This window comes from Rhinolophus hipposideros (genome assembly GCF_964194185.1).
Source record: "Rhinolophus hipposideros genome assembly, chromosome: 3".
NCBI lineage: Eukaryota > Metazoa > Chordata > Mammalia > Chiroptera > Rhinolophidae > Rhinolophus > Rhinolophus hipposideros.
In genome coordinates, this window is record NC_138049.1 from 47,736,219 (window position 1) to 47,745,616 (window position 9,398).

At 43.5% G+C, this 9,398-nt stretch overlaps 1 pseudogene across 1 annotated transcript; it reads right to left on the bottom strand.

Annotated features, from left to right (window-relative positions):
* Positions 1-1,707: 1,707 nt before the first annotated feature.
* On the bottom strand, positions 1,708-9,170 carry LOC308494247 (ferritin light chain-like; annotated as a pseudogene). The gene is made up of 2 exons: positions 9,135-9,170; positions 1,708-2,219 (listed from the first exon to the last, which is right to left on the bottom strand). The product of its transcript is annotated as a ferritin light chain-like (transcript).
* Between the last annotated feature and the right edge of the window lie 228 nt (positions 9,171-9,398).

The window sequence follows — 9,398 nt, forward strand, 5'->3', positions numbered from 1 at the left end:
TTGAGGTCACTTTTTTGACAGCTGTGAATCCAACAGTGATGCACCTTATTCCCTTGGTTCCTTCATTTTTCTGCTAGAAATAGGGGATATGCTAGAATGATAGACTGTTAGAACTGAGAGGCACCTTAACCATCCTTTATTACAGGCCTCCTTATTTCTCAGGCACAGAAATTACAACTGGTCAGAGTGGTTTACCCAAGCAGACAGAGGGTAGTGGCAGAGCCACGGCAGCGACCCAGGTCCCCTCCCACACTGGAGCTCTCTGATACGCCATGCCACCTCTCACCATTCTCTCTGCATCACTGTTTCCATTCCTCCCTTTACTGCCTCAATCTATTCTCTGTTGACTGACTCATCTTACTGTTTTTCTTCCTCTTACAATTTCAAAAGCAAAAACTACCAGTGTAAGAAGGAAGACAGCAAAACAGAGCAAAACTGGTTTCCTCAACATTCTTGTAAACAGCTTTGATTTGTCCACTGTTTGCGGATAAACATTTCGTAGCTCTCAATCTCCTTATGTATTCATTCGATTGAATGTACTGTGGACTCCTAGAAGTTTATTAATGTCTATTTCTAATAGAAGAGCATGTTACTTAACTTTTTTCTTAGTTCAGACTTGTTTTGATTACACCTGACAGAAACCCACCTCTAGCTTAAGCATAAAAGGAGATTGCTTGGATGACATGGCTGGGAAGTCTGGGAATTGATCTAGCTTCTGGCTTGACTAAACTTGGGAACTCGAAGGTGGCCATAGGCAGCCTCCCGCCACTTGTCTATGTTGTCTTTATTCTTTCCCACTGCAGGCAAGGATTCTCTATGTAGTGAAAAAAGAAAAAGAAAAAAAGGCTGCTGGCAGTGCCCATTCACATACCTCAAAAAAGCAAGATCCTATTTCCTCAAGCTCCACATAGAAAAAGGCTTTAATTGGCCTAGGCCCGGGCACATGCCCATTCCTGGACCAATCACTGTGCCTCCGAGAATGAGGTGCTGTGATTGGCTGGGCCTAAGCATCTATGCTTGGCAGCTGCCACCACTACACAATCACGGAGAGTGGCAGAGGCACAATCCTTAAGAAAAGAAACACGTTTTGAAGACAAAATTGGTAGATTACTACTTCAATGTCCGTATTAGTAAAATAACAATGTTCTAGAACGCATTTAGCGTTTAGTTTCACAAATAAGAAACATTGCACAAATAGAGAGATAAACATGCATTCTCTGATAGTTTAAAAATTGAAATATACTTAAAGATAATAAAAAGAAGGGCTCCAACAGTCTTCTATGTTTTAAGCTTTGTGCTGTGCTAAGTAGTTTACAAACATTATCTCATTTAATCCCAACAATCTTATGTGTTAAATAAATGCGGTTTTTTAGCTCCATTTTCTGGATGAGAAAACTGATACTTAGAGAAAAAGGTTAAACATACCTAGAATTACACAATTAATAAGAACAAATCTGCATGACTCCAAAGCCCATACTTTAAGCAATACTCTGAAGCTGTGAAGGAAATACACTCTATTAATTCAAGATCTTATTTATTATTTTTTAATTTATTTTTGCTGTGAAAAGCTTTATTGTTTCAACTAGCTACGTGGCATGGGAGAGGGCTCCGGGGTGGTTAGAAGGCTTCCTAGTCGTTTCAGGGAGAGGCTCAGGCAGAAGCCCATCGCCAAGGGGATGCAGAGGGCCCCTCAAAGGCCTCTGGGCTCTAAAGGCTCCTATAGTCATGTTCGAGGGCAAGCCTTTCAGGGCCAAGCCCGGCCTGGGGGCCGGCCAGCCTGTGGAGGTTAGTCAGGTGGTCGCGCATCTTCTTGATGAGTTTCACCTCTTCATCCAGGAAGTGGTTCTCCCCGAACTCACAGAGACGGGAGTCTGTGCCGGCAGCGCCCAGGGCCTGCAGTTCCAAAAGAGCCTGGTTCAGGTTCTTCTCCACGACGGCTTCCATGACATCCTGAGTTTTACTCCACTCATCTTGGGAAGGCTTCTGCAGGTCCTGAAGAGGGCGCGACCTCCAGGCTGGTTTTGCATCTTTAGGAGACGTTCGGCGCCCTGGTGCTTCTCCCGGCTGACGTGTGGCCACCTCGAGGAAGAAGTGGCTCACACCCTCCAGAGCCAGTCGTCAGGGTGGAGATAGAAGCCCAGAGAGAGGTGGGTGTAGGCGGCCCGCAGATGCAGGTTGATCAGGCGGCTGATGGAGGCCTCCACCTGGGAGGAATAATTCTGACGAACTTAGGAGCTCATGGTTGCTCAGTAATAGGGAGTGAAGCTCAAAACACGGTGTTGGCTGGTCTGGGAGGCCATGGATGGGTGAGTTGGTTCCCAAGGTTGAGAGTGGAAAAGGGGTTGGAGGGTGGTCAGAGGCTGGAAGAAGGGGTGTCCCTGGGTCTGTTCCCTCCAAACACTGTTGAAGCAAGAGACAGATGGGGGATCGCGGAAGGCACTACTCAAGGTCTCTTTTAATAGCTTCATTTTGAAAATGAGTGTCAGTGGGGTATCAGTCAAGTTCTCCACGGAAAACAAAACTCACCACAGATCGTTCAAGGAGGAGACTTTAATAAATAGATTACCTCTAGAGGTATGACAGGCTGAAGGAAATGAACGAGGCACCCAGAGTGTGGCAGGCGCAGGAAGCCGTTATTTCCCCCTCAGGCTGGAGGGAAAAGGGGAGAAAAGAGTGGTATTGGAAAGTGGTGAGAGCTGCAGTGTGAAAGAGGGGCCACCTGAGGGGAGTCCTACGTGTGGCACATCACAGCTACCTGAGCATCTAGGGAGGAGAAGAAAGCCTGACCTCTGTCTCCTCCCGCCCTCTCACCAGAAGGGGTCAGTGTCCTTGGTCACAGAGCAGCGCTGGGAAGGATGGAGAATGGAGCTGGGAGGCTCCAGAATTGTGGTTACTTCTTCACAAGCCATTGTGGGTGAGATGGATTTTACCTAGCCTTTTGAGTCAAGATGTAGTCAGGAGCCACTCGGAAAATTCTCCACCAAACCTCAGGTTCCTAGCACCAGAGGACATTTCTTTTTAAAGGAAGGTGTGTCTCTAGCCTAGAGGAGGTAGATAAAGAAGTGTCACAGGCCTTCTCCTAGAGCCTGTGCTCACCTCCATAACATGTGGTCATTATGCCCCAACTATCCTTATTCACAGAGTAGGTAATCCTTGAGTCAAAAGTGACAACCCATGAGTAAGTCCTGGGGACGTACCGTACAGCATGATGACACAAGTTAATTATGCTATATTATTTATTTCAAAGTTGCTAAGAGAGTAGATCTTAAAAGTTCTTATCACAGGAAAAAAATTGTAATTATGTGTGGAGATGGTTCTTAACTAGACTTACTGTAGTGATCATTTCACAATATATACAACTATCGAATCATTATGTTTTACACCTGAAAACATTATATGTCAATTATATCTCAATTAAAAAAAAAACAACAAAAAATGACAACCCAACTGCCCGCTACTCTAGCTTCACCCTTTTTGATTCTTGAGAGCTTTCTTCTTTAAAATGCACATATCCCTCAAAAGAGTTATAGCTTAATTTAGGAGTGATAGCTTATCGGGGAACATATCCAAAACGGAATTCCTGATTTCTACCTCAGTAAATGGGTACCAATGCTCACACAATTGCTCAAACTAGAAACACAGCTTTTTCCCTATGTTCCTTATGCAGTCCATCACCCTTGTCAGTTTGTCCTCCAACATATAATTCGAGTCTATCTACTCTTCCCTTCCACTGCCACCACCCTAGTCCAAGCCACCCTGATAGCTCATTTACAACGGCCTGCTATGAACTCCCTCAGCACACTATACCACCCCAATGCTGGGTACTGTAATTGCTGTTTACTCACCCACCTCCTCCCTCATGAGCTTAGGGCCTGTTGTGTTGCATAGATGACTGAATCTGAGAACACTATTTTCTAAGCCAGTGCTGGAGACAGGAGGTTGTGAATTCTATTTAATATGCTCAACAAGAATATTCTTTCCCTGGGTTTGGCCACTGGACACTGAAAAAAAAAACAAAACCCCAAACTCCAATATATTTTGAAAGATAACTTGGCCTGAAATGAATCCTAATCAGTTGAGACCATGAAAATAAGAGTTGATTTAGAATAAAGAAACTTTCCTAAGCTTCACTTAAAGTATCTTCAGAGCTTTTTCATCATGTTGTTGAAATCCCTGATGAAGCACACTGCAAAGGGTTTAAGAGACAATTCTGGATAAATTAAGCAACTGGGATACTTTTAAGTCATTATTGGGAGCAGCCCACACAGGGTGAAAATCCCTTTTAGCTTTTTGGACTTCAGGGTCAAGTCCATTGAGGAGGGAAAGCTACCTCACATCTGGATGCCTTGGGGGCTAGCTATGCAGTGTCTGAATCTTTTCATTCCTCATCCTTGTTCCTCCAGCCCACTGCCTTTCTCCAGAGTAGTATATATGTGCATTTCTCCCAGCAGATGAACAGAAGAGAAAAGATAAAAAGCTCAGAAAAGTTAATTCAGCATTTCTGAAGTTTAACTGGGAACAGGTTAACTTTATAGTATAATATCCAGGATGCTTGTTCTTCAAATCTTGGTTTTTCTTCCATTCTGTCTCTTCTTGTCTCCCTCATCATCCATTATATTTCCTTCATCCTTCCTCAGAAACATCTCCTCGCTTTCTAAAATCAGTCTCTTAGAGCTAGAAAGGACTCAAGAGACTCTCCAGCATCTGGATTAATATCCCCTGTGGGGAAACTGAGTTCCAGGAGTTGAAATTATTTGTCCACAGACATCGGAGACCAAGTCTTTGACTCATGGCCCCAAATTCTTTCTACCCTGTGGTGCTGTCTTGCTTCTCTATGAAAATAGTAAGGAGAAAGAAGACACCAGTGCTTGCAGTGTTCTTGTATTTGGCAAAAGTAATATTACATATGCATTTGTGCTTTTCAACACATTAGTTTCCTGAGGTAAAGAGCTAAACCCATGTAATAAGAGAAATCCCCAATAAATTAGAAAATAAAAATACTTTGAGTATAAGTTTATTATTGGATTTATGATTTGTTTCTCCAGATAACTAGTCAACTGCCCAATATTCATTAAGCACAAAGCTCTGATAACATCTTTAATATCACACTGGGGGCTCTTAGCCCTGGACGAATTCAAGAGACTTAAAAATCTCTTGTGTGCTTCCCGTTTCTTTGCATTTCTTCCGTATTCTCAGATGTTTGAAAGGTACCCATTCCAGTGTCTCTTCATTTGCTTGCACCATAAAAATTGAAGTTGAAAGAAAAATGAAATATCCAATAGATTGCCTTTGCAATGTCTTCCAATTCTGTCTTCAAATAGAGCTTGAGAACATAGGACATGTGGCTCATAGCGGTAGACAAAGACTAACGGAAGAGTAATTGCTCATAGCATAAAGGGTTTGTAGATATCCAGGTTACCCTCTTGGTACCCTGCCAAAAAACCAGAGTATACACAAATGGAAAGTATCCAGCAAGCATTCCATGAGAAACACCTGAGGACCACGTGGTCAGCCCAAACCCCTCACTTTGTTTAGCTCCTGCGTGGAACTCACAAACTGACCCCACCTGCTCCTCTCGGGCTCATCTCTGACCACTTGCCACTCGTTTGCTGTGCTCCAGCCCAGCTATTTTCCGTTCTGTTCCTCAATTTCTACCTGCTATTCCCTGCTTGAAGACCCTGTCTCACCTGTTCCCTTGACCTAGGATGCACTCCCTCCTCAGGACTGGCTCCTCATTCCAAGGGAAGCCTTTCTGAGGCACTTTACCTGAAGGAGGCCCTCACCTCTATCCACGCAGCCTCCAACCCAGCATCCTATTTGATCCCCCCATGGCATCTCCCGTGATCTGAAATTATTGAGTTAACTGTTTACTGTTGGTTTTCTGTGCATGTCTCCTCCCCCAAGAAGCTAAGTTCCGTAAGAATTTGTTTGCTTGTCTTGTTTACCAAACATATCCCCAGCATCTCAGATAGTACCTGGCATGTTGTAGGTGCTGAATAAATACGTGTTTAATATATGAATTAACAAACAAAACAAGCTGGAGGACTGTGGATTACTGTTCAAGTAGCAGTGGGCTGTGCAATTACAGTGTCACCCGGATTCAGAATTGCCTGCCAGGAAGGAAGCCTCCAAGAATATCACTGGGCACTAAGACTCGTAGACTCATCGGCTCAAGGTAATTGGAACTTTTCCTAAATCTGGGCAGCACTCTGACCATCCCTTGTAATGTTTTTCGTCACCCATCAGTCTAATGCCTCAATGAGAGAATGCCCAAGCAGTACTGGGAGTTATGATACCTATTAATGTAGGTATTGGGGACACAGAAGTGAGGAAGTCTCTATCCCTTTCCTGAATGATCTGGTAGTCTAGTGGGGGGAAGACATAGGAGGCTTTATTTTTCATAAACTGTCCAGACCACAGGATTTTCACCGGCACATGAAGCAGTCTCAGCAGCGTTGTTCTACCATAGAAGATGTTGAAATGGTTTCTGAATCCTTCACCTTTTGAAGCTTCCACTAAAGCGTCCACTGTTTCAAAACCAATAATAATGTTTTTAAAAACCTACCTATTACTGAGTTCATGGTATATGCTTGACCCTCTCCTGGGCAGTTTTTACATTGTTTTTCTCCTAAGGTAGTTCTGATTACATTATACTCATTTTTACATATGATCATACTGAGACTCAGGAAAATCCAATAACTCGATCAAGGTCACACGACTAGTAAGTGAAAGCAAAGAATCAAGTCCACGTGTTTCTCACTTCAGAGCCCATGTTCCTTGCAAAGTACTCTTGTTTCAAATATTCCAGGACTCAGTTTCTCCATTTTTGACCTTCAGTGGATCTTTTTCTAACTTCCCTTCTCTACTCATGTCAGAGAACGTATTACACACACCAGGTAAAACCCTGTGGACCCAGGCAGGCTCCCTTACAAAGAGGGTGCAGCCCAATAGCACAGTGGTCTGATAGAACCATTAGATGAGGTGGTAGGAGCGCTGAGGACATCTGAAAGACTCAGGGCAAAAATAACAGGAAACAACTCAGATGTGATTGACACAAGATCCTAATGGGCTTAGCTTCTGCTTCCCCTTTTGTCACTGCAGAGCCCTTCTGGGTGACACCATTTACCCCCAGGTCTGTTCAGCTTCCTGTCATCTCTTGCCTTAACATAGGTATGTTTCAGTCCCTAACGTTCACCTAAAAACATTCATTGATGAATAGCAGCCCTGTCTTCCAAGGGGTGTGACTTCCCCAATGAATGGGCAGCAAAGAGGACTGGTTTCCCGCTGGAACCAAACTCTTCCTCCATCTTGGGGAAGCAGTTCCGCTCTTCCCAGCCACTGTAGATATGGTTTTCATATTTTTTTTCTTTCAGATATTACTACTTGGAAAATTGTGGTGTTCTTCATGCTCCTTAAGTCTTGTAAATATTATGATTCAACATGTCACATGCCCCCATGAATTTCCCCTTCATAAACTCTAGGCTGTCGGGCAGAAACTAGGCAGGGAGGGTGGAGATGGCAGGAACGAAAATCATCACTCCCTCCTTTCCTCCACATACCATCTAGCCAATGGCAGGGCACTGCTGGAAAAGTAGAAGTATGAGGGAGGGAAACTTTTAAGATAATCATTACTCTGCGGAGGGGATAAAATGGACTTTCTTTAAAATCACTTCTTTGGAATATCAGGCAAATATTTTTCAACCTCTGGAGTTTGAAATGGTTCTGTAGGTATGTGTGACAACTGACTTTAAAAAAACAAAGGCTTTTGGAGGAGAGAGGTCTCTAACTAGCTGCTCTCCTCTCTATATATGATTTATACGAAGGCATATGCCCCTGGGATAAGGCGTGGTATGAGAAATTAGGGAAATAGTGGAAATTCAAAAGAGGAATTGGGAGAAAGATAGGAGAGAGAGTCCGAAACAAGACACCTGGGTTTCAAGTGTTCTGCTCCCTCTTTTCATTAGCACAAGTGATGGGTTTCCAATCAACTTAAGCTCTTCTTGGGAGCTGGTTGCGGCCTGAGGCACAGGCTGATTCTCAGAGGAGAGCTTGGCAGGAGCAGAGGCAGAAGTAAGACAGACAGGCTCTGACATGTGAGCTGTCGCGTGATGTCAACAACAGCTGACCTGTCATAAGACCTGAGGAAGAAAACCAATGGGAATCCTGTTTCCAAGCATCCGGTGCCCAGCTAGCTCCCTGCGACGTGCTTGGAAACAGATTGACTAACATAATGGAGTGATTTTGTAATCTGTCATAATACCGTACGCCACGGATTCACAGACTTTGACCCCTCACAGGTATAAACAGCTCTTTTTTTCAGCTGCGTAGGTTCTCTGGGGAGGAAAAGAGGGATGGGGCCTTCTAATTACACATCCAAAGCAGATGTTTTGCTGGAGAACAAAGCATTATATTCATTAGCAACAATCTTATAAACCAGGTTCTTTTTACTGACCAGTTAACTAATTGACAGTTAAGAATTTGCATTAATAATATACGGCAGCCGGGCATTACTTAATGTGAGAGTTTTATTAAAAGTGTAGGCAAGCTCAGCAAACCAGCTTGACTGTCAGCCTTTATGCAGAAATCCTGCTTACCAAGGACCTGACAAGGTGCCTGTAAAACAATATCACACTGGTGGAAAATCGTTCTCCCAGGTTGAGGTCCAGGAGTCAGCAGAGTCACTCGCTTGGTTGAGTTTTTTGTTGTGGTTCCCTCTGTGATATATCTGAACAAGGAAGTCATTTTGGCCATGCTTTCTTAAAATCTTACTGGCATGGTTCACTTGTTCTGGACCAAATTATCTAGGTGGTGAATTATCTGAACTCTTCCTTTCTGTGTCCCTCACCCTTTTTTAAGTTTTATTTTATGGGATGTAGAAAGCACTGTTTCTGAAGTCATTAGCAATGCCTTCAACAGTTATGTCCATGATGGAAGAGATGGGACATTAAAAATCCATCATATCACTGCATTTTCTAGTCTTTGCCTTTGAAACTCGACTCATTTTCCAAGACCCAACTTAAATCCTCCCTCCTCCATGACATCACCTCTAATTTCCCTCACTGATGGAAATCAAATATATTCCTCTCCCTCTCTCTCAGCACTTGCACTAACCTTCTCTTGTGCCCTCAACTCACCCAGTCATAACTCCCATAGGGCACCATCTGTCCCATCGAGGCTCTCATCCTCTCTCCCATGATCCCTTGCCTATAGCAATACTTACTCAATATTTGCTAGGTCAGATTGAGTTACTCTTTATTGCTACCTCTAATCTTAGTCCATCTGTAAATACTCTTTTGATCTCTGTTGTTTTTATAACTACCTCTAGAATCTAGTCTTTGTCTGTGGTGGGACCTTTTAACCTCTTGCCTATCTTCCTGCTTGTCTCAACCTTCTTGAAA